The sequence below is a fragment of the Mauremys reevesii genome, unplaced genomic scaffold (genome assembly GCF_016161935.1).
Source record: "Mauremys reevesii isolate NIE-2019 unplaced genomic scaffold, ASM1616193v1 Contig77, whole genome shotgun sequence".
In the NCBI taxonomy this organism is placed as follows: Eukaryota; Metazoa; Chordata; order Testudines; family Geoemydidae; genus Mauremys; species Mauremys reevesii.
In genome coordinates this window covers 165,726-188,796 of record NW_024100892.1, presented here as the reverse complement: position 1 = coordinate 188,796, position 23,071 = coordinate 165,726, and the positions used below count along the sequence as shown (strand labels likewise).

Here is a 23,071-nt window from a genome sequence, read left to right as displayed (position 1 = left end):
CCCTGTAGAAAGCCACACGTGTCAGTTGTATTGTCACAGGGAGATGCAAAAATCAAGTGACACCAATTTTTAAGTCGAGGAGATAGTTATTAACCTCACAAAAATACACTAAAGATCCCTCAACATAACACCTGAAGGTGAAATATGACCAGAGACAAACCTTGTCAGCAAAGGCTCATTTCCCAAACGATCCTCAAAATGTTACTAATTCCCACCCCTCCTCCACAGGAGCTCTGTGCAGTGTAACTGTTCTGCAGGCAGCTTCCCATTCAATGCTGTTGTGGGACATTCCCAGGCCTGGAAATGTACCAACGACAGAATTTGAAGAGCAAACCTGGCTCCCCGCACCAGGCGGGATTTGAGTGTTTTGTCCCTGTCACTTAGTCTTTGTCAATAGTACAGACGCCAGGGGCAGGACTCCAGGCTCTGCTTGAGGGATCCTGGCACAGGGGCTGGGAGTAGAAAGGATTGTAGAGTCTGACCTGTGCTCTGGAGAGGAGGTAATAAGTGAAGGGGGCCTTTATTGACTCCTCCTCAGTGTCCCCCTGGCTGGAATTCTACATTCCACAGGCCAAATGAGGGGGTGATGCCCTGTGGTCAATGAAAACCAGTGCTCCAGGTGAGGCTTGAACTCACAACCTCAGCATAGCTTCTCTCAGCACTGCCCTGTAAGTACTGTGCGCTAACCAATTGTGCCACTGGAGCACCTGTTAATTATGATGGGGGGAAGGGATGGAGAGCGGTGAGAGGGAGGTGGGATCATTGGGGAAGAGGCAGTGTAGGAGTGGGGCCTTGGGAAGTGGGGTGGTGCAGGGGTGTGGGCTTAAATGGAAGGGATGGGGCTACTGTTTGGGCTCTGGTGGCCACCACTTTTAGGCAGGGCCATCCTGGTGAGGCAGATGGGACAATTTTCCCCAGGCCCCGACCCCACAGGGGCCCCACAAGCCCTGGCCGAGAATCCCTTCCCTGGCTAGAGGCGCCTTTTTAATTTTTACTCACCCGGCAGCGGTCCGGGTCTTTGGATGCACTTCCGCAGAGGGTCCTTCAGTGCTGCCAAAGACGCGGAGCGAGTGAAGGACCCGCTGCCACTGAAGACTCGGCCGCTGCCCAGTGAGTAGAAGCATCGCAGCGGGTGGCACCTTTTTTTATGTCCGCTCTCCTGCTTTGCCCCAGGCCCCCGAATCCTCTGGGCAGCCCTGCTTTTAGGGAGCCTGCCCTGCTTCTGGTGGGACCACAAGACGTCCCAGAGCAGAGAGGGTGGCCAGCAGAGCGGTGACAGGGTGGAACGGCAAGTGACCGGCAATGTGGCCAGACAGCGGAGGGAGAAAGGGGCTTTCCCCCCAGGAGGCGAGAGGTGAACTCTGGGTTTTCACTGATCCAGGACAGCAGCTGTGGGTGAGGTGCAGTGAAGGGAGGAGCACATCCACAGAGCTTCTGGTGTCTGGATTTAGGAGCCCGAGGCAAAAGGCCACTACCCAGCTCACTGGGGGGGGGGGTGTTTTGCTCATAGTGTTGTGTTATGAATCCTGATTGTGGTGTTTTCCCAAGTTAATACAAGGTGATTTTCCTCCTTTTTATTAAAGTTTCTCTTCTACACTCAGAGCGTGTGAGTGGGGAAAGTATCGCCTCTTAGAGGCACCCAGTGGCCAGGGTTAGTTTCCCCAGGTTACTGGGTGGGGGCTTAGGCAGATTGTGTGTTGTATTGTTGAAGAGGAGCCCCAAGCACCCAAACAGGGAATTGTAACTTCAACCTTCAGAGTAAGAGCCAGAGGTGCTGCCAGCTGAGCTAGCCAGGCCGGCTAAACGTATTAACCCCTTTCACCGCAAGAGCAAACACCAGGTACTTCTGTGCTTCTCAGCAGCTGGGAAAAAGCCTCTTGGGGGAAATGTCTCCTGCCCCACTGCCAAAAGGAGCCCCTTGAGTGGGAACGGACAGAGGCTCCACTCGGGGGCTGGTCCTGCTTTCCAACCACCTTGTGATGCTGCTGCAGAATGAATGCTGGTCTGTGGGTGGCCTTCAATGGGGGTTCGGCATGCCAGGGAGCAGGCTGGCCGGGTGTCTTTGTGGCTGTCTGCTGGCCACGCATAGGCATGGTTCTCCCCTCCTTTTGCCCTGCCCTTGGTTGCTCTGTGGCTTTTAAGCCTTCCCTTGGAGCTGTCAGCACCAGCCGCCTCTGCTCTAGGTCCCCAGAGGAGGAGAGGTGCTGGGCTCCAGCCTGGGACTCTGCCTCCCTCCTGCCTAGCCCTGACTATGAAGCCTGGCCCTGGCCCTCCTTCCTTTAAATACCATGTGGGCAAGAGGAAGAGTGTGGCAGCTGCAGGGACCAAAGTTGTGGGTATCAGGTGAAGCAGCGAGAAACAACCATATGGTCAAACCACAGGACTCTCTAGCCAGACTGTTAAGTTCTAGGACCCCAACCTATAGCCGCCAGCCCATTGAACCAGCCAGACCAAAGACCTATCTCCAGTGGGAGGGAAAAAACTCACTCTAGTTCACCCTGAGAGAGGGTAGCCAAGCACATTGAGCTCCAGGGCTTTGCAGCAAAATTGCATATTTCCAGGAGGTCCCACTGAGATTTGAACTCAGATTTGAGGATTCAGAGTCCTGAGTGTTGCCCATTACACCATGGGACCTACTGCTGTTCCATTTTCTAGACCCCTGTGACTCTCAGCTGGCTGGTTTGCACTCTGCACTTATTGCTTCCCACCAGCAGCTTCCTCTCGCGGGACTCTCTCTCCTCCTCCAGCGACTGTGGTCCTGCACTACCGGATCCACGGGTCCTGCCCTGAGTCCCTGCATCCCCCTGCTTTGTCTCCATTCCCTGCAGGCTGCAAAAATGTCAGGGGAGTCTGCTCCTCCCTTCACTCGGTGCTCCCGCTCATATCAGCCAGCTGCAGCCTCATCTCCTGGAACTCGGGCAGCTGTCGCTTGATCCGATCGTACAGTCACACGCTGACTGGCTCCCCTGCCTGGATGCTCTTGTGGAAATCCCACAGGTGACACTGCAGGACTTGGCACTGTTGGTTTCTTTAATGTTGTGGTGTTTCCCCGGCCACCGGAACAAAGCCCCCAACTCCTCCCTGACTGACTCCCACCAATCCCCCTGGTAACCACAGAACCCTCTGATGCTTTCCTGTTCTGCCAACACTGACAGGCCTCACCCCCCTGCTCCTTTATCTTGCCAGCTCTGGATGTTCAGCTTCCAATATCCTCTGCCCTGGGTCAGGGAATTGCCCACATTGAGCACACAGTGAGAGGTGTGTGATCCGCACAGTCCATTGGCACCACCCTGCACTGGGCTGTCGACGTGCTCTCCTTCACGTAAATCCGGTCAATGCAACTCCTGGTCTGTCCCCGCAGAAAGGTGTATCCCCTCTGCGGCTGGTGTGAGCTCGGGTCAGAGGAATAGGAGGCTACCACCCACCCTCCACTGGTTCCACTACGGAGAAACACGTCCTCTAAGCCGACCTCACTACAGACCTGCGCCAGGTAGTGCTCATCATAGAAGAGTTTCCTCTGACAGTTGGGAAACCAGGACCAGCAGTCCTCAGTCTGGTGCAACAATTGAAATCCCCCCTGACACCAAACACCGTGCGGTCCAGAGGAAGGGAGCCAGTTCCTTCATAGAACTTTCCTTTCACGCCTTAACTGGGGACCATACGCACTAATAGAGCCATAACCAGTGCTACAGAGCACAACGCCCACCAGTAATGCCCCCCCTGGTTGGAGCTCCAGCCCTTTCTGTACTCGCACCATGAATGTGAAGAACAAGACTCCAACCCCATCATTCTTCACTGGCCTGGAGGACCAGAGAGATGGGCCCTTCCACCAATCACCATCAAGCTACCCTAGAGTTGTTAATGTGCATTTTATGAACACCCACCCTGTCTAAGTCCAGCTACTCCAAGGCAATGAACATCAAGTGCTGCCTCCTGGGCCCCCAAATCCGTTCCACCTTCCACATGGCCATTTTCACAGATGACTCTTCCCTGGCACTGCCCTCGCTCAGCCGCACAGAGGAGTTTCCATCCCCCAGTCCCTGCCTGTCACTGCCTAGCAGCCCTCTGGCACCATTCCTGAGGGTCACCCTGCCTTGCTCTCTTCCTGCCATGTTGGGAAAGACAGCTCCCATCTCTCCTTGTTAAAGGTCAGATGGGCCAACTAGGGGCAGAAGCCCCTTCTGTGTTTTCCTACTGCAGAGCAAAGATCAGAGACTCACCTTCAGTGCCACCCAGAGGGGGGGTAAGTGGGGCAATTTGTCCCAGGCCCTGCAGGGGCCCCATGAGGGCCAGCCTCTGTCACTCATTTCCTGCCATATTGGGTCCACCAATAACTCATGTAGGAGAGACAGTTCCTGTCCCTCATTGTTAAAGGTCAGGCAGCCAACTAGGAGCAGAAGCCCACAGTATCTTTTCCTACTGCAGAGCCCAAGCTCAGGAACTCACCCTTGGTGCAGGCACCACTGGGCTCCCAGAAAACAAGCCACCCCTGCATAAAGAGGGATGAAAGGGCCTGCCAAAGCCTGGGATTGAACTAGGGAACCTTCAAATCATCAGTCTAACGCTCTCCCAACTGAGCTACTTTGGCAGCTGTATAAGTAGCCTTTTGGCCTGTTGCTTCTCTGCCTGGGATGTTTTTGTAGCAGTCGCACACAAAAAGGACGTCATTGTGAGCGGCCCATGAAGACAAGACTCACTTTGGCCTGCCTTGCTCAGCTTGACTTGCTGCCTCACCCCGTTCCTGCCCTAGTGCCCGGGTTGACCTGGTGGTGGAAGGGGACTGGGGGCCAGTGGCGCGGGGAGGAAGTTGAGCTGCACCCTGAGCTAGACTAGATCCTGGCGGTGAGAGTCTGGCCACCACTTGCCGCCCCACCCTGTTGTCCTGGCTTCCCTCACTGGGTGTCATTTCGGGAGGGAAGTGGGGCTTCTGCCTCCCCTCCCCGATTTTCACACCGCAGAGGAGTGCGAACAGGAAAACGAACAGCTGCTCCACTCCCCCACCGGAGGAACCCGACATAGCCTCAGGATTAAGACCTAAGGACTCAGGCTGAGAACTGATATAACTCCACTCATGTGGTATTTAACAACTTGTTTTCCACGGAACAGGGCCAGATCCAGCGTTTTTCCTGCCCCAAGCATCAAAAAAAAAAAAAAAAAAAAAGAGTCCACAATCGATGGCAGCTCTACTTTTTTCGGCAGCAAGTCTTTCCCTCCGAGAGGGACTGAGTGGGCCAAATTGCCGCTGAAGAGCTGGACGTGCCTCCCCTCTCCGTTGGCTGCCCCAGGCACCTCCTTGCTGTGCTGGCAGCACCACATGATGTAGCAGGCGATACCTAACCCAGGTGGGGACATGACCCCACACACCTCATTCAAAGGGCCTCTGCCATGTGCGGATTCTCTGATGTTCAGAAAGGGATGAGTGAGTGTGGAAAATGCTTCACTAACACCTCAGCGCTTTCTAAACATCAGAGAATCCATAGAGGGAGTGGCCCTGTGAATGCCCTGTGTGAAAAGCTTTTCTTGTCACTCAGCCCCTGTGAGCCATGAGAGAATCTGCCAGGGAGACCAACACCATAAACACCTCTAGGGCTCGCCAGACTTTTTTTCTTTAATATTTTTTCCTGATTCCCAGACAGTAACTTTTGAAGCTGTTTGAATTGTTTGCAGCACCGTTATCCCTCAGTCTGACCAGATGAGTGGCCCATTTTTGCCTTTTGCAGTTTGCCCTGTTTTGAGGTGGATACATTTGTCCCTCTTCTGGCCTTTGTTCTGTTTCCCAGGCAAATTGGTCACCTGGCCTCCACCTCTCTCTTTGTTCTCTGAAGGACGTAAATCCACAGCGTGTAGAGGTCAAGCAGAGGAGTTTATTACACACAGCGCTGGCGGAGTGTCACCTTGCTTATTAGGCTCAGAGACGCTGTCAGTCAATTGATTACAATAGAATATATAGGTTTTCCATGGGTGGGGGAAAGTGATGGGGAAGGCAGTTCCACACCCCGGGACAGGTTTTGCAGCAAGACAAGATAGCACAGTAGCCAATTGTTAACAGGTTACATAATGTCTCCGCCCATGGTCTCAAGTTAGCAAGTTAACAATACTTTGATAAAATATTATTAGCATAAAATATGAATCTTGAATTCTGATTTGGGGTCCATAGGAATGGAGCAACTCCTTTGATTGTCCAACAGGTACATTCCTAGGGGTTAAAGCAAAGAAACAATGAAAGTATATGGCAATAAAGATTGTTTTTTGTGTGTTTTAAGGCAGGCATTGGTCCCTGGGAAGGGAGGTGGAAGGATGCCATATCTTATACTGACATGTGCCAACTTCTCGTAAACTCAAGGTTGTATCTGTGGGAAGAACGTCTCCCTACAGAAGAGACTAACACAATAGGAACAGGGATTCTTTGTTCAATCTGCAACTCTGAATAAGACACAATTCTTTAGTTCTTAGCTCCAACACCTGGCAATTTGCTGACCAGGCCTATCTTAGCAAGCAAGGCTTTCTGTTTACCCAGCTTTCTCTTAGCTGATCACTATTTGCTAGGCCTCTGGTCCCTTGACCATACTCTGCACTTTGGCTCTGGAAAAGAGCTGGCAAAATAAACCGGGTTGTTATATAAAATGCACATGTATTTTAACCCTTCACATCCAGTAATGGCAAAGTTCTTGGGTCAGGCTTGTAGCAGTGATGGAATAAACTGCAGGTTGAAATGAAGTCTCTGGAGTCCATCCACAGCTGGGATGGGTCATTCAGTCCTTTGTAGAGAGCTTCAGTTTGTAGCAAAGTCCCTCCAGAGGAATGAAGCAGGATTGAAGACAAGATGGAGACGAGGCATAAGCCTTTTATAGTCTCTTGCCATGTGGTCTTTGTTTTCTTTGTCCCAAGGACACTCTATCCAGCACATGACATAGAAAAACCTTAGAGTTCTGTCCATAGGCAGGTTCCTGCATACCTTGCTGAGTCACAAGGCGTATCTGCCTTCTCTCAGTGGGTCAGTTGTATAACTCATGGTCCTTAATGAGCCATCAAGCAGGCTAGGCAGAACTGACACCAACTTGTCTGGCTGGGGTGTTCCCCGGAAGCATTGCACAAGTTTGAAATATGGGCAGCATAGAGCCAAAATTCATAACATCAACTACAAAAAAGATGCACATCTAGAGATAGTATCATTATAATCAGCCAATCAGAACCTCTCCATAGACCCCTTACACGACAATCTTTCTACAATATTGGCTGCAAATATATGAGTGGTTGCAACAGTGAGCTATAGTTACAGATTATGTCAATAATATCACAGGAGGTGACACGGCATCAGTGAGATTGATACTGGAATACTGCCTCCAGTTTTGGTGTCCTCATTTGAAAAAGATGTTGTGAAATTGGAGCTGGGGCAGCAAAGAGCCACCAAATGTTCTGAGGGCTGGAGAAAAATGCCTTCTAGTGAGCTATTGAACGAGCTCAACCTGTTTAGCTTATCAAAAGAAGATTGAAAGGTGATTTCATTGAAGTGCTGAAGTGCCTTAATGGAGAGAAAAGATTGGGTATGAAAGGGCTCTTTAATCGAGCAGAGAAAGGCATAACAAGACCCAATGGCTGGAACGTGAAAAGAGACAAATTCATATTACAACTAAGGCACAAATATTCAACAGCGAGGATGATTCACCACAGGAACAAGCTACCAAGGAAAGTGGTGGATTCTCCATCTCTTGATGTCATTTAATGAAGACTAGCTGCCTTTCTGGAATGTGTTTGTCCCAAAAGTAGCTATTGTGTCATACAGGAGGCCTGTGATATGCAGGGGGTCAGATTAGCTGCTCTAATGGTCTCTTCTGGCCATAAAGTTGACTAATTTCTGAAAAAGTGAGTGTAGCATTGGGAGCAGTGTCTGATGTTTTCCTGTCTAGCCGGCTTGCTGTCTAGAACGAACGCTCCTTGAGTGGGGTGATCCACAGGGAGTAGCTCAAACCTCCAAAGTGCCTGGCCAGGGGCAGGACATTAGCACAGCGATGGAGGGGTGTGGTAGTGACATCACAAAGGCCTTTTGAAGGACCTCAGACTATTGGTCAAAGATGGTGGGGAGGTGGTGACCTCACAGAGAGATGCTGACATCAGCCAGGCAGGACAGGGGCGAGGGGCCAGGGAAACCTCAGAGACCCTGTGGCTTTGCTTCAGCAAGTCTCCTTCTCCAGGTCTCTCTTTGAGGACTGAGAGAGTATTCGGGTTCACGTACTTGAGCGCCAGGAGGGGCCTCTTTCAAGTTTTCTCCTTCCCTTTTCCTGATTTTACTGGAAAACAGATGTCCCTGTTTAGAAGGTAAGAGCCTCCTCAAGGTTTGAAACCTGTTCAGCCTGATCCATCAGGTGACAGTTGAATTCTAGGCATGGAAAACATGAGCTTAAGGAGGCTGAATTTTATTCTGCACCTGGAATTTTGTCCCCTAGAATCACTGGGGACATTAGGGTTTGTCCTTTTCGTTTCACCTTTTCCTCCATCCATCCCTCCCTTCCTCCTTTCTCTTCTTCTCTTGCTTCTTTTGTCCTTTCTCCTGTTCTCCTCCCAACACCAGGAGGGGGGTGGTGTGTATGTGTGTGTGTGGTGGTGGGGGGAGTGCTCTGCAGCTCCCACTGTGGCAGGTCCACCCAAAAATGTGGGGCTGAAATAGTGCTCGGGCAGTCAGGGCTGGATTAACCTTTTTTGATCCCTGGCGCTAAACATATTTATGGGCCCCTATGTAGTCACTGTGGGCTCCGAGTGTGGACCTGGTGGGGCAGTGCCATTGGTGCCATAGTATAGCCAGTACTGAACCTCAGAGACATTTTTCATTTTGATCACACACCCCTACATGACTATATGCATTGCAATACACAGCTCCCTCAGCCCCCGGGTTTTCTCATTGAGCTGTACACCCACATGGGTTTACCAGTGTCCACAGTGAGTAGAACTTTCACAGTGACCAAGGAAACTTCCCAGATGTATCTCCTTCCTCATTTAGACCCTCTCTAGCCATGTCTCCAGTACCCCCTATGTCACCAGTCACGGCATGTGGTCCTAGTCTCAGCTCAGAGTTCCACAGCCAGCAGATACCTGATCAGTTCTGACAGATCCCTCCCTCAGCCCCTCCTCTAGGCCATGGCTTTAAGTACCTGAGCTGCCCATCACTGCAGCAGAGGCCACCAATTCCCACGCCCCCCTCAGCCAGCACCTAGTCGTGCAGAAAGTGCAGCCTGAGTGATTTTGGAGGCTGGGGTGCCAGGAGGCTCCCATCCCTGAGCAGCAGCTCTGCAACAAGCTCACAAGCCCCTCCGCTGTGGGACCAGGACCCTGTACAGACAGTGGAGTTACCCTGTGTATAACCAGTTCTGGCCAAAGCCTGTTGAAGTGAGTGGGAGTCTTTTCATTGTCTTTAATGGGCTGTGTATAGAAGCAAAGGGCCCATTCTAGACTCTAGGAGCAAAGTGCATTCTGTGCAGCACTGGTTTACTAGTGTAACAGGAAGGTCTCACTTCACCTAGTGAATAAGCAACACCTCCTACAGCACTTAACGCTTTCTGAGAGACTTCCCATCCAATTACTAAATGAGAACCTGCTTTGCTCACAAGGGCTGAACATATCAGGTGGGATGTTCACAAAAGCAGGGCACTTCTGCATTCAGTAGGGATTTTGGATGTGCACAGAACACAGACAGGACTGGTTCCCGCATGGTTACAGAACTGCAGTAAAGTGGAACAATTTTCAGCTTGTGTGTTTGGAAGATGTTTGGATCCAGCTTATAAGACTGTTCTACCTAAATGAGGAAAAGTTGAGGTGCCTTTATTATTCTTTTGTTCCATTCTTTGTTTCTATGGGGAATTTGCCAGTGCAATATCACTGTCTTCCTTTTAAACAAACAAAACAAAAAAAATGGTAATGGCTGTTGAAAATAGCAATTCCAGCCCTAGTTAGCACTGGGAAGACCCCAGCATTTGTTGCTCAATTGTATCCTACTTTTTCTACAGCAAATGACAGTGGATCAGCATATTTGATTTGGGAGAAATGAAATAACAGTTGCCCAAATTGAGCTTGAGCACTCCTGAATTGTGAGGGTGTTCAAATCTGGAAGGCAGGTGCTAGATTCTCTTTCTGAATATTAGATAAATCTGGAAAGGAAAAGTCAATTTCTATTTTCATGGCTCAGAAGTGGAAATCCTCCTGTACTGTATCTGAAGCTGCCCAGGCCCTCTAGTAGAGCCTCCCCTCCCTTACTTACCATTTTAACTTCTGGTGGGATTCACGTACCTCCCTTGCTAGGCTTCAGATAGAGAGGGGCACTGTCCATTTAGTCCACCCAGTTCCTTCTTTGGGGGCTGCCAAGAGAGGTCACACCGGCATCCCTAAACCAGTCTGGGGAAGTCTTCTGAGGGTGAGATCTGAGCCAAAGCTTTCTACTCCTTGGGCACACTTGTTCCCCATTCACGCTGCCACCCCCTTCTAGCAGCCAGCTCTCCATTCACAGCAAGCTGCAGTGCATAGAGTCTCTCAGCTTCCCTTTCCTGTTGATACTGCTCTTGTGTGGATTGGTCCAGGCTGAAGTTGATGGTGGGATGGAAATTGTTGAAATCCTGGTGGAATTCCTCAAGGGCTTCTCTTCCATGGGTCCAGATGATGAAGATGTCATCAGTGCAGAGCAAGTAGAGATGGGGCATTACGGGACAAGAGCTGAGGAAGCGTTGTTCTAAGTCACCCATAAAAATGTTGGCATACTGTGGGGCCATGCGAGTACCCATAGCAGTGCCGCTGACATGAAGGTATACATTGTCCCCAACTGTGAAATAGTTATGGGTGAGGACAAAGTCACCAAGTTCAGCCACCAGGTTTGCCAGGACTAATTGGTGAGGGTATACTCTCAAGCCTACCCAGGAAAAGGGGTGTAGGGACTTGGGGGGGGGGATTAGTCTCAAGGCTGTCCAGGAAAGGACAGGTTAGGGACTTGGGAGATATTTGGGGAAAGGCAGAGTTCCAAGTGGCTCTCCCCTAAGATTTGGAATACACTTGGTGGTGGCACCTTACTGTTAACCTAAGATGGTAAATAAACTTAGGGGGTCTTTCATTCAGGTCCCCACATCTGTACCCTAAAGTTCAGAGTGGGGAGGGAACCTTGATAGGGGAAAACGGATTCCCCACTTGTCGCTTGTGCACTGTCCTCCTCCTTCTCCTCTTCATCCTCCAAAGTCATTCTCCCTGCAACTCCTGTAGAGAAATCTCTGTATTAACAATCTCTATAAATCTTTATGACGTTGCATTGTGTTATTTTGTATTAAGTATCTTTATGACATTGCATCTTGCATGATGTTATTTTGTATTTCATATGACTTGGCATTGTGCCTCTCTGTTTTCATACAACTTTGTATTAGATCCCTATATAGAAAATGGGTAGAAAACTTTGTATCAAATGTTATAGCCCCTAAGCATAGTATAGTTAAAGTAAAAGAAACATGTGCCTTCTTGCTAGAAGTAGAATAAGATCTTCCCCCCACTCTGTAATCAATTGCCCTATTGACTGAATGAGGTGTGAATGAGTGAGGCTTGGAAGACCCCCACCTCCAGACAGCTACAACAGTTGCAGAGGGAATGGGAGCCGGAGCAAAGGACAATACAGCTTGTCAAGTGGGCCCAACAAAGAAGAGCAGACATATTGCCGGCCTCAGGGATTAGAAGCCAGCACCTTCTTTAGAAAACACCCTCTTTGAGCAGCATTGGGACAACACCCAGAGAAAAGCAGCACAAAGACCAATGGACACAGACCAACGGACACAGACCCAGATTTTGAATCTGGTCTAGATTTGCATAAGAGGGAAGCTGCTATAAATGTGAGGTGTCTTGCAGAAGGACCCCGGGTCTCGTCTTGTCACCATCGGAGCATCGATACGGATCGGCAGAAGCCCGGCTCCATCCCTCCCCCATCTAACTCACCTCGCCAGTGCAGTTAAGGGGAGCAACTAGTTGGTAACAGCAGCAAGACGGAGTGTGTTTGTGTCTGTGTGTGTGTGTGAATGCATGACTGTGAGATATCTCATATGCATATCAGAGTATTAATTGATACCTGTATTACTAATAAATGTGGCGTTTTGCCTTAATCCCCCTGAAAAGATCCTGTATAGTACTTTGAGTACAACACTCCCAACTTGCATGTGTCCATGGACAGTGGTGGGGTAGTGGTGGCATCACCCTCCATAATTGCATGCAGTTCACGGTAGAAGCAGCATGTATGGGGCTGTGACCCAGAGAGCCCATTCGCCTCCCTAGCTTTTTGATACGCTTGCTTGAGCTCCTTGATTTTTACATGACACTGCTCTGTGTCCCTGGAGTAGCCTCTTTCCCTCATGACCCTGGAGAATTTAGCGTACATATACCTCTACCCAATATAACATGAATTCAGATATAACGGGGGTGGGTGGGGTGCGGGGGCTGCGCACTCCGGTGGATCAAAGCACGTTCAATATAACGCGGTTTCACCAATAACACAGTAAGATTTTTTGGCTCCCGAGGTCAGCGTTATATCAGGGTAGAGGTGTATTTGTGTTTCTTTTTTTGTGTTTCCCATAAGAGATGAGTCTCCCCAACATGCGATGAGATCCAGTACCTCCCATTCAGACCATGCTGGAGCTCATCTGTGAATCCAGGACTGCGTGGGCTCTCATGATGATGGACTCTGCATGGTCGCCTGTGATGGTGGATTGTCCTGATGGTCACCTGTGCTGATGAGCTCACCACAGTGGCCAAACAAGAAATGAAATTCAAAAGTTCCCGGGGCTTTTACTGCCTACCTGGCAAGTACATCGGAGTTGAGAGTGTTGTCCAGAGTGGTCACAAGGAAGCATTCTGGGATAGCTCCCGGATGCCAATAATGTCAAATTGTGTCCACAGTACCTCTAATTCGGAACTGCAATCTCGATTTTAGCACTACTCCACTTGCTGAGGTGGAGTACAGAAACCGGATTAAAGAGCCCTTTAAATTAAAAAAAAAAAAAAGATTTGGGCATATAGACGGAATCAGTTTTATTTTGAATTAACTCGGCTAATTCCAAAATAACCACATACTGTAGACCAGCCCTAAGGTTATGTCTACATTTCAAACACTGGAAGTATTCTTCTGACAACCCAACCCAAGCCTGTCTACACTGGGGCTCACATTAACTACTTCTCTGTGGAGTAGATTTTTCACACCCCTGAGAGATGTGGCTATGTCAACATAGCTTTTCATTGTAGATCAGCCTCTAGCCGGCTTTTAGACATGAAAGGCAGTGGAGTCCAGCCTTTTCCTTGATATTGATGGTTGACAATTGCAGCTTTCCTACCTGTTAGACACATCCTATGACAGATGTCAGGCCTTTCCTTTGCAAATTAGAGACGTGGGGAACTCAGTGACCCTTACAGGCTAAGTGGGTAAAAAGTTATACAACTTGTCTCCTCGAGTAGTTTTCCTTTTAATAGAAATAGAACGTATTTTGCTTAGCTTCAAAGTTTATCTGAAATACAAAAAATTTAAATCTATACTGGGCCAATATTCTCATACACTCTTTCTCACACACATTCTCCCATCTCAGCCTTTGGAGGGAGGTTTTCTACCAGAACTCCTTACACTACATGTGAGTTCATATATCCCTGGCTCTTTTGCCATGTGTGTTGGTGGAAGGGGTTTCTTATATAGGAATGTTTGCATCATGGGGGAAAATAACTCTCTTGTCACACTTTTTAATCTTTCAAAGAGAAGTGATGTAAATACATAAAACAAGAGAAAACTAAGGTCTAGTCTACACTAAAGACATTTATTGGTGTAACTATATTTCTCAGAGGTATGAAAAATACACACTGGTGAGAAATGTAGTTACAAAACCCTCCTCCCCTGTGAAATAACACTACATCAGCAGGAGAGCTTTGCCTGCCAACATAGCCACCGCCACTTGTGGGGGCTGGACTAATAAAGTCCTAGGGAAGAGATTTCTCCCATTGGTGGAGAGCATCTGTAATAGCAGCGCTACAGCTGCACCAACATCAGCTTTATTGTGTAGCCAGAGCGTCAGACACAAACCTTAGAATCAGGACTCAGCCTGTGAGTATCCAGAAGTCTGAAATTGGAGCTTGACACATTTGTTGCCTCATTGGTTACCATCATTTCTACAGCCTGAAAGTCCTTGTTACCCAATCAGGCAGCCAGTTTGGGATCCACAGGGAAGGACTGTCCTATGAAGCACTCTCTCTTTGCATCCAAACGGTGAAGGATGATTGTTCTCAATCTAACCCTGGTATCCTCTGGAACGGTAATGAGACACACTGAACTAGGAAGTGGAGTTGGACAAAATTTCTTTGGGCCCTAAGGTTTTCCCACACTCACTGCTTTCATAGGTTCTCTCACTTGTGTGGATTTTCTGATGCCTAATAAGGTTCCAGCTGCAATTGAAGGTTTTCCCACACTCACTGCATTCAAAGGGGCTCTCCCCTGTGTGGAATCTCTGATGCCTAATAAGGTGCAAGCTGCGATTGAAGGTTTTCCCACACTCACTGCATTCATAGGGGCTCTCCGCTGTGTGGACTATCTGATGCCTAATAAGATGTGAGCTGAAACTGAAAGTTTTCCCACACTCACTGCATTCATAGGGCCTCTCCCCTGTGTGGACTGTCTGATGTCTAATAAGGTGTGAACTGCGACTGAAGGTTGTCCCACACTCACTGCATTCATAGGGCCTCTGCCCTGTGTGGACTGTCTGATGTCTAATGAGGTGTGAGCTGCGACTGAAGATTTTCCCACACTCATGGCATTCAAAGGGCGTCTTCCCCATGTGGATTCTCTGATGTGCAGAAAGGGCTGAGCTCTCAGTGAAGTATTTCCCACACTCACTGCATTTATAGGGCCACTCCTCTGTGTGGATTCTTTGATGGGCAATAAGCTTTGAGTGGCAATAGAAGGTTTTCCCACACTCACAGCATTTATAGGGCCGCTCCCCAGTGTGGATTCTTTGATGGGCAATAAGGTTTGAGCTGCGAGTGAAGTTCTTCCCACACTCACTGCATTCATAGGGTCTCTCTCCTGTGTGAATTCTCTGATGATCAGAAAGTGCTGATCTTACAGTGAAGCATTTTCCACACTCATGGCATTTATAGGGCCGCTCCCCTGTGTGGATTCTCTGATGAGCAGAAAGGGTTGATCTTCGAGTGAAGTTTTTCCCACACTCAGTGCATGTATTTTCCCTCTTTCCCATGAGGATTTCCTGCTGTGTTGTGGTTTCCTTGATGCTCTTCTGAGTTCCCCGACAGGAAATACATTTACCCATTTTCTCTCCTGGCTGGTTTCCCTGCTCTCTTTCTGGTCTGTGCTGAATCTCACAGGATCTTCCCTGCTCATGACTCTTCGACAGATTTCTTTTTGATCTTTGCGATAATTCTCTGTGTTTATCCACTTGCTCAACATTTTCCTGCTGAGAATTCTGCTCCTCTTTCTCACCTACCATTGCGTCACCTGCTGCGATAGAGACAGAAACCTCAAACAGGGATGGAAAGGGGAAGGCCAAACCAATACAAGTACTGAAGAGAGGTCAAATAAAAATCAAGAACTGAACTCCCCCAAACTCTTCCCCCAAATAGGAGAGAGGAGGGGATCAATTCAGCCTCCACATCCCATCCAAATTCACGGGGGAAGGGAGGAAGCTACTGTCTGGTGTCTGCTAGGATCTACAGGAAGCCATGAGCTATATTTACCCTGAGGATACGACCCCTGCTAGGGACAATAATGAACTGAGAGACCTCCCAAGGGCTTTGTAGGGCATCCCAGATGTTTCCTTCAGGCACTTACAGATTCTGAGTTGCTTTAATGTTTCCTCACCTGTGCAGGGAGCTCTCAGGATCTCTATTTCCTCTGAACCCTGGAGGTCTGGGACCCATGGCTCTTCCCCTTGTTCCAGCTGGGAGATCACATCAGGTTGGGAAACTGGAAACCCTGCTCAGATAAAAGAAAACAAAAGGAGTTCAGTGGATTTCTGAAGACTTGGTCATAAAAAACATTCTATTAATTTATCTTCAGTGCTTAGTGTGACCTGGTGTGCCTGGGACAGGGCAGGTTGAAAAAGGGTGAGCAGATGCTCCCCAAACTGGTGGTTAACACTGAAGTTAAACTCACTGACCAGACACAAACTGTGCTTCTGATCCCCCACACGGGCTATTGAGAAGCTGAAAAAAGAAATCACACGGCCCCCTTTATTGCATTGCACTTCTCTGACTCCCAATCAGCACCTAGGTCCGGTACAGTGAGAGGTTATTTAAAAACTCTGCGCACATAAACAAAATGTTCTTTTGACCCCAAAGGGTCAGCCACGTTACCAAGTCAGTATGGGTTTGGATCTCACTGAAAATACCATGATGCCAGACAATACTTTAGCATCTAAACTAAAAGTTCAGATAAGAAAGAGAAAGGAACCAGAAACAGAAAGAAAGTTGTTAAATGGGAAAGGAGTCAGATACATTCAGAAATCTATATATCAGCTTCTTAGCAGTATTGGTAAGTTGCCGGCTTGAAAGTCTGTTTGGAACACAGCCACAGCTTGGATGGGTCATCCAGTCCTTTGTTCAAGGCTTCTGTTTGCACAGGTGCTGACTTTTGGTTTTGCCGGTGGGTGCCCCATCCTGGCTCCGCCCCCTTCTCCAAAGCCCCGCCCCCACTGTACTTCTTCCTGCCCCATCTCCCTAGACTCTCCTGAATGCCGCCTCCTTACCGACCCCCTGCCCTAAATGCCTCCCACCTACCGCTCCCTCCTTTGCACCCCTTCCTGCCGTAGGGGCGAGGGTTCTTGTGCTGGAGGGGGGCTCTGCCAGTTTTGAGGGGAGGCTATTTTCAGCATATTTATACACTTCCAGTGTACTCATTGAAAGTGTGTCTATAACTGGTATCTCCCCTTCCTGATGTTTCTCAGTTCTTGTTCTCTACCTGGGTCCCTTTTCCCATCTCTCTCTTTCTGCTCCCCACCTCCTGGTGCCTCTGTTTAGTGCCCGCTCCCACCCACGCACTCAAAGCAGCTCTGTCTTCCCCAAGCCCCACCCACTGTGGCCAGCCCAGGAACTGCCCACCCTGAGCCAGAGAGAGAAATTTAATTCAACAGCCCAGCATAGAAATGGCCCATTTATTCATCCGGCTGTATGGGCTGCTGTGTCACTCCAGCTCCTCCCAGTGCCCCAGGCTGCAGCCCACCCCCACTTTGAAGCTCGCTCGCTGACTCCCTCACCCGCTCTGCAACGTTGTGGGCGGGGAGCCCTGATGGGATCATGGCCAAAGGCAGGGGGAGGGGTTGCTTCCTCCCCCGGGCTGCAGCAGCCCAGCACCCTGAAGGAAGACAAGCTCAGACATCCCAAGGTGAAGCAGGGCCGTGTCTCCTGCCTTGAAGCTCATACACGGGGGTGAATGCAGCAAAAGGAATGCAGCTCCCAGGGAAGAGGAGATGGGGGGTGGATGGATCCAGGGGAAGGAAATCAATCTTTCCCAATGCAGATGCTGGTCGGCGCGGGAAGGGATAAACTTCCTCTCGGGGAGGAAAAGCCCCTCAGCCAAGCTTGCTCTGGGCAGGGGAGGGGGAGACAGCTTTGACGGGAGCAAGCGTTACTTTCCCAGGCATGAGAGCCGGCCATGGAGAAGAGCCCACGGGGAGGATGCGGCTAGAAGCACTGGTGGTGTGTTGGCCCCTCTTGTCCCCCCACACATGGGGGAATGGATGCAGAGCCCTGGGACCTGGGTCAGAGCCGTAGGGGCTGGGAGCTCCCAGAGCCCCCATGGGAGGAGTCTGGGCACAGGCAGGGTCCGGGCGGGGAAGGGGGGCTGCTCATCTGCACCTGGGGCTAGGGCTGCAGTGAAGCCCCTCTCCCCTTTGGCCATGGCTAGGTGCACCCAGCTGGCTGGAGCACAGGGAGGGGGCGAGCAGCTGGCCTCAGGCCAAGTTCACTCATCAGACACCAGGGCAAGTTTTTCTTAAAGGAGCAATGTCTTTTGGTTTGTCCCCCTGCCCAGCACTAAGGGGGCCCACCGCTGGTTTCTCCTGGCTGGAGGGGGAAGCACAGGTCCTGGGGGAGACACCAGGGTGGGCTGAGAATGGCTGGCTCAGTCCTTGAGAAACTCCCCCCCCAGTCCGTACTGCTCCCATCAGCCCCCTGGGGCAAGCCGAGAAGCTGCCCAGCCGTCTCCCCCCAGCCCTCTGCCGCGAGGCTGCCCACCCCACCCCTAGCCCAGAAGCTGCCAAGCTCTGAAAATTAAAAGGACTCACACACACGGCTGCAGTGGAGCTGGGAGCTACAGCAGCTGCAGGGAAAACAGCTGATAGGCGGGTGTTGGCGCCAAACAGCTGATTGGCCACAGCCAGCCAAAGAGCTGCTGAGGGCTGCTGAGCATGCTAAATAGGGGATTGGCAGTTGCCAACAGCTGAGCTCCCTGGTGGGTGCAGAGCACCCACAGAGTCGGGGTCTATGTCGGTTTGTAGAGAAGTTGCTCCAGAGGCAGGAAGAGGGATTGAAGACAAAATGGAGATGATGCAGCTGCCCTTTACATTCCTTTTGCCATGTGGCTTGTATTTCCTGTGTCCCAAACACAAGCTTCACAGCACAGGGCATGGAAAAGCCTTGGAGGTCTCAGTACACAGGCATATCCCTGCATGTCTTGCTGAGTCAATAGGTGTATCCCCTTGATCCTTTCAGTGGGTTCATTGTACAGCTGATGACCCTGGATGGACCATCAAACAGGGTAGGCAGTGCTGATGCCAATAGATCTGGGTGTGTCACCCAGAATCACAGTCCACAGTCTGGAATACAGATATACCCTACGTATCTATAGCTCATACTACAAAGGTGATACAAACAAAATGATCATACTTGGAAAATTATAACATTTTCCCTGACACCTAACATGGCATATCTAGCACAATTCATTGCAATTTTATCAGATTGGAATAATAAAGTAATAATAATATAAAGTGTCGCACAGTTCCAGACAGCGTCACACTTAGTAAACCAGTGAATTCCCAGAACCAGCTGCCCAGGTCCTTGAAGATGCAGAACACTCTGCTTAGGAGGGATTGAAATAGCCACATATCTGCTGGGAACACACACAGACAGGCCCTGTGTCAGTCTGTAATCCTATGTTCACTCTTCTGGAAAATTATGATCAATTTTGTACACAGTATGGTTTGTGAACTATCACTTGAAATTGCATAATCTACTGAATATTATCCTCCTGTTAAAATGTGTAACACTGTATGTAAAGTTATGAGATTTTACTGTATGATATTACAAAAAGTTACAATTCTGGGGAACACCCACAGACCAGTTCCTCAGAGACAGCAAGGCAAACCGCTGGTCAAACAGCCATTCGCTGGCAGGGGGAAGGTGTGAAGAAGACATTTACATTCCATCACAGGGACACTTGAAACTCATATCTACGAGAAGACAGCCTGGCACCATGATTCAGCTGAGACCTGAAGTTGTTTCTAATAGAAAGGACTGAATTATAAAAAGAAGTGAGGAAAATCTCTCTCTCTCTCCCCTTTCCCTCTGCCCATGACAAATCCTGAAGAACTGAACTTGGGCAGCAGGGGCAGGTTAGGGGGAGTCCTGGCTGAAAGGAAAACCAGCCTGTCTCAGCACGTGGTGAGAGAACATTTGCTTTGAATCCATTTTAGCTTGTTAACTTAGGTGTTAGTTTGTGTTTTATCTTTGCATTTCTTTTGTAAACAATTCTGACTTTTATGCCTCATTACCCATAGTCACTGAAAAGATTTTTTTCCGGCAGTTAACAATTTTGTTTTATTGTTTTACCTAACCAGTGTGTTTGGATTCAAGTGTGTTGGAAACTCCATTTGGAATGACAAGGTTGGCACGTGTCATTTTCCACTGATGAAATAACAGACTTCATATGAGCTTGCGTTGTTCTGTAGTGTGCTGGACAGGACAAGATGCACATTTCTGGGGGAAGTCTGGGAACAGAGAATGTTCTGGGGTTCTCCAATGGGGTACTGTAATTCGTGAGTCACTGACTAGCAGCACTGAATACTGTGTAGCTGGGAGCGAGTTACATACTGGAGACTGTGTGTTACCTGCCCAGGAATGGCTGCTCTCACAGTAGAGCAGTGTAAAAGGCACCCCAGCCCGGGGAACCGAGGGGACACAGCTGTTCAACACTCCAGATTGCACTGTGCTTAATGTCACAGACACTCAATTTCAAAGAGGCTCCCAAAACACAGAGAAAGTAAATCCATGTCCCAGAAATCCAAGACTCCAGAGAGAGGGCAAGTCTCCCTGCCACTGCTTCTTGCTGACGGAGAGGTCCAGAGACAATGAGAGAGTCCTGGGGAAGCTGGGAACAGTAACCATGGGCTGGTGGGGTTCAGTGGAGAAAGGGAACAGGAAGGGCAGGGATAGTACTGAATGCAGGATCTCAGCAGTACTAGATGTCAGGATAGCACATAGTGCAGCCCATTGGAAAACATAATCCCAACCAGACATATAAAATGGTGTGGTCTAAATTATCTGTTTCCACTCAAGAGAGATTTCGGAGTCACTGTGGATAGTTCTCTGAACACATCCACTCAACGTGCAGTGGCTGTCAAAAAGCAAACAAAAAGTTGGGAATCATTAAGACAGGGATAGATAATAAGACAGAAAATATCATATCACTTCTCTATGAACCCATGGTATGCCCACATCTTGAATACTGCATGCAGCTGTGGTCTCCCCATCTCAAAGAAGATATATTGGAATTAGAAAATGTTCAGAAAAGGACAAAAACATGATTAGGGATATGGAACAACTTCTGTATGAGGCGAGATTAAAAGACTGGGACTTTTCAGCTTGGAAAAGAGACAAAGGGGGGATATGAGAGAGGTCTATATGTCATGACTGGTGTGGAGAAAGTGAATAAGTGTTATTTATGCCTCATAACACAAGGACTAGGAATCACCAAATGAAATTAATAGGCAGCAGGTTTAGAACAAACAAAAGGAAGTATTTCTTCACACAACACACAGTCAACCTGTGGAACTCCTTGCCTGAGGAGGTTGTGAAGGCTAGGACTATAACAAGGTTTAAAAGAGAACTGGATAAATTCATGGAGGTTAACTCCATTAATAGCTATTAGCCAGGACGGGTAAGGAATGGTGTCCCTAGCCTCCGTCTGTCAGAGGAGGGTGATGGATGGCAGGGGAGAGATCACTTGGTGATTGCCTGTTGGGTTCACTCACTCCAGGGCACCTCGAGTTGGCCAGTGTCAGTGGACAGGATACTGGGCTAGATGGACCTTTGCTCTGACCCAGTACGGACATTCTTATGTTCTTACGTTATGCTGGACCTAAACATGCAATACATGTGTCTGGTGGACTAGAGGGCTGAAAATCTCTCCCCCCACTCATTTCTCCCACTGCCCCTTTCAGTCTCTCCTTCCCCTGTCCTCTCTCCCTGCCCCTCTGGCTGGGAAAGCCCATTCCTGGCTCTTTGCTCTCCCATGGCTAGATTTTCTCTTGGCAACTACTAATGAGAGGAGATATTGGGGGGTGAGGGGGGGGTGCTGTTTGTGCAGAGTCACTTTCTTGCCAGTCCCCAGCACTTTCTCTGAGGTCTGTCTGTTACCTGGAGTCTGTGGCTCAGAATTTGTATTAACAAAGCCCAGGTCTGCTAGTACCAGCTGCAGAAAGTCATCACCTGGACTGGGCAGAGAAGCAGCTTTAATTCAGGTCACTTCCCAGCACAGAACCCCGCTGGGGGAGCAGCAGCTGCTAAGCCTGGTCTCCCCGATCACAATGGAGGCTGCAGCGTCTGACCCAGGAAGCTGAACCCCAATGTCCTGAGCAGAGAGGGACAGAGCGTTTGAGCAGCTTCCCTCCTTTAGCTCTCTGGGGAGAGCTGCTAATGAGAGCCCCGCCTCACAGGGAGAATCTCATTTGCCCCACTGTCCATCTGGAGTCACTCCCTGTCTTTCCATACAGTGACTCTGGATTAACAATGTTCTCAATGAATCCAGATTTCAGAAAGAATGAGTCCAGAATGCTGTGGAAGATAGTGATAAACCCCTTCCCACCTCCCTCACCCCCCAGATCTAGGACAAGGAATCAGGGCAGGAATTTTCCCTATGAAACCAGAAGTTCCTGCAGTTTTCAAGAGAAGAGAAAAGCAAAATCTGTCACTTCACCTCACAGTGTTTGATAAGTGGCTAGAAAGTTATCATGGTGACTGGGCCTGCCTGGGGAATGCCAGGAAGTGCTTGGAGCCAGGATTCTGGCACAAGCTGATGAGATAGAAGGAGCATGGTTAGTAGCAGCCCCCAGAGCCTCCATCCAGGGGCCTCCAAACACCCCCCAGTACCCAGAATCCAGACCCCCCAGCCAGGGTCCCACCATATGTTCCCTGGGACCCAACCCCCAGAATCTCTGGCCAGAGACCCCAGATACCCCTCAGAGCCCCACCAGCCAGAGAACCCCCACCAGATCTTCACTGCCAGGCTAGGAATCCCAAAGGGTTCCCCCCACCAAGAGCCCCCACCAGCCAGGGACCCCAATTGGGAACTCACTGCCTGCCTAGGACCCCCGCCTGCCCTTCAGCAGAAAGGTAAGACATGTCCATGCCCTGTCACTAGCAAATAATGGTCACCATGGATCCACCCCAGAGGTGGCTACATCTTAGCAATGTGGGAAGCAGCCCCTTCCAGAGACCATTTATCATGGGCTTTGGGATACTTCTGGACCCACACTGCACTCAGTGACCTCCTCATCCCATGCCAGCTGGAGAAAAGAAAAGGGTCCAGCCAATTCTCCCGTTACCAGCTGGGAACCACCGATCCCCCAAACAGGGGGAGGCCTCTGGCTTTGATGGGTATTAAACGTGTGTCTGGTCTCTTTCATCAGCAAACATTTTAACAGAGATAAAGGAGGAACAAATGATTCTCAAAGGACAGGGGACAGATGATCATTGGGCAATTTAACCCCCTGCGACCTCCAGGATGGACAATGACTCAGGGCAACAGGTCCCCTCCAAGGAAGGAGAAGTTGCTGGGATTTAGAGACATGGGGAACAG

The 23,071-nt window shown here is 49.5% G+C and overlaps 2 non-coding genes across 2 annotated transcripts; both read right to left on the bottom strand.

Moving 5' to 3' along the window:
* Window positions 1–611: 611 nt before the first annotated feature.
* TRNAV-UAC lies at window positions 612–705 on the bottom strand. Its single transcript has 2 exons — window positions 668–705; window positions 612–647 (listed from the first exon to the last, which is right to left on the bottom strand). It is a non-coding gene; the product is annotated as a tRNA-Val (tRNA).
* Window positions 706–4,514: 3,809 nt separating this feature from the next.
* On the bottom strand, window positions 4,515–4,588 carry TRNAI-GAU. The gene has a single exon. It is a non-coding gene; the product is annotated as a tRNA-Ile (tRNA).
* Window positions 4,589–23,071: the final 18,483 nt, after the last annotated feature.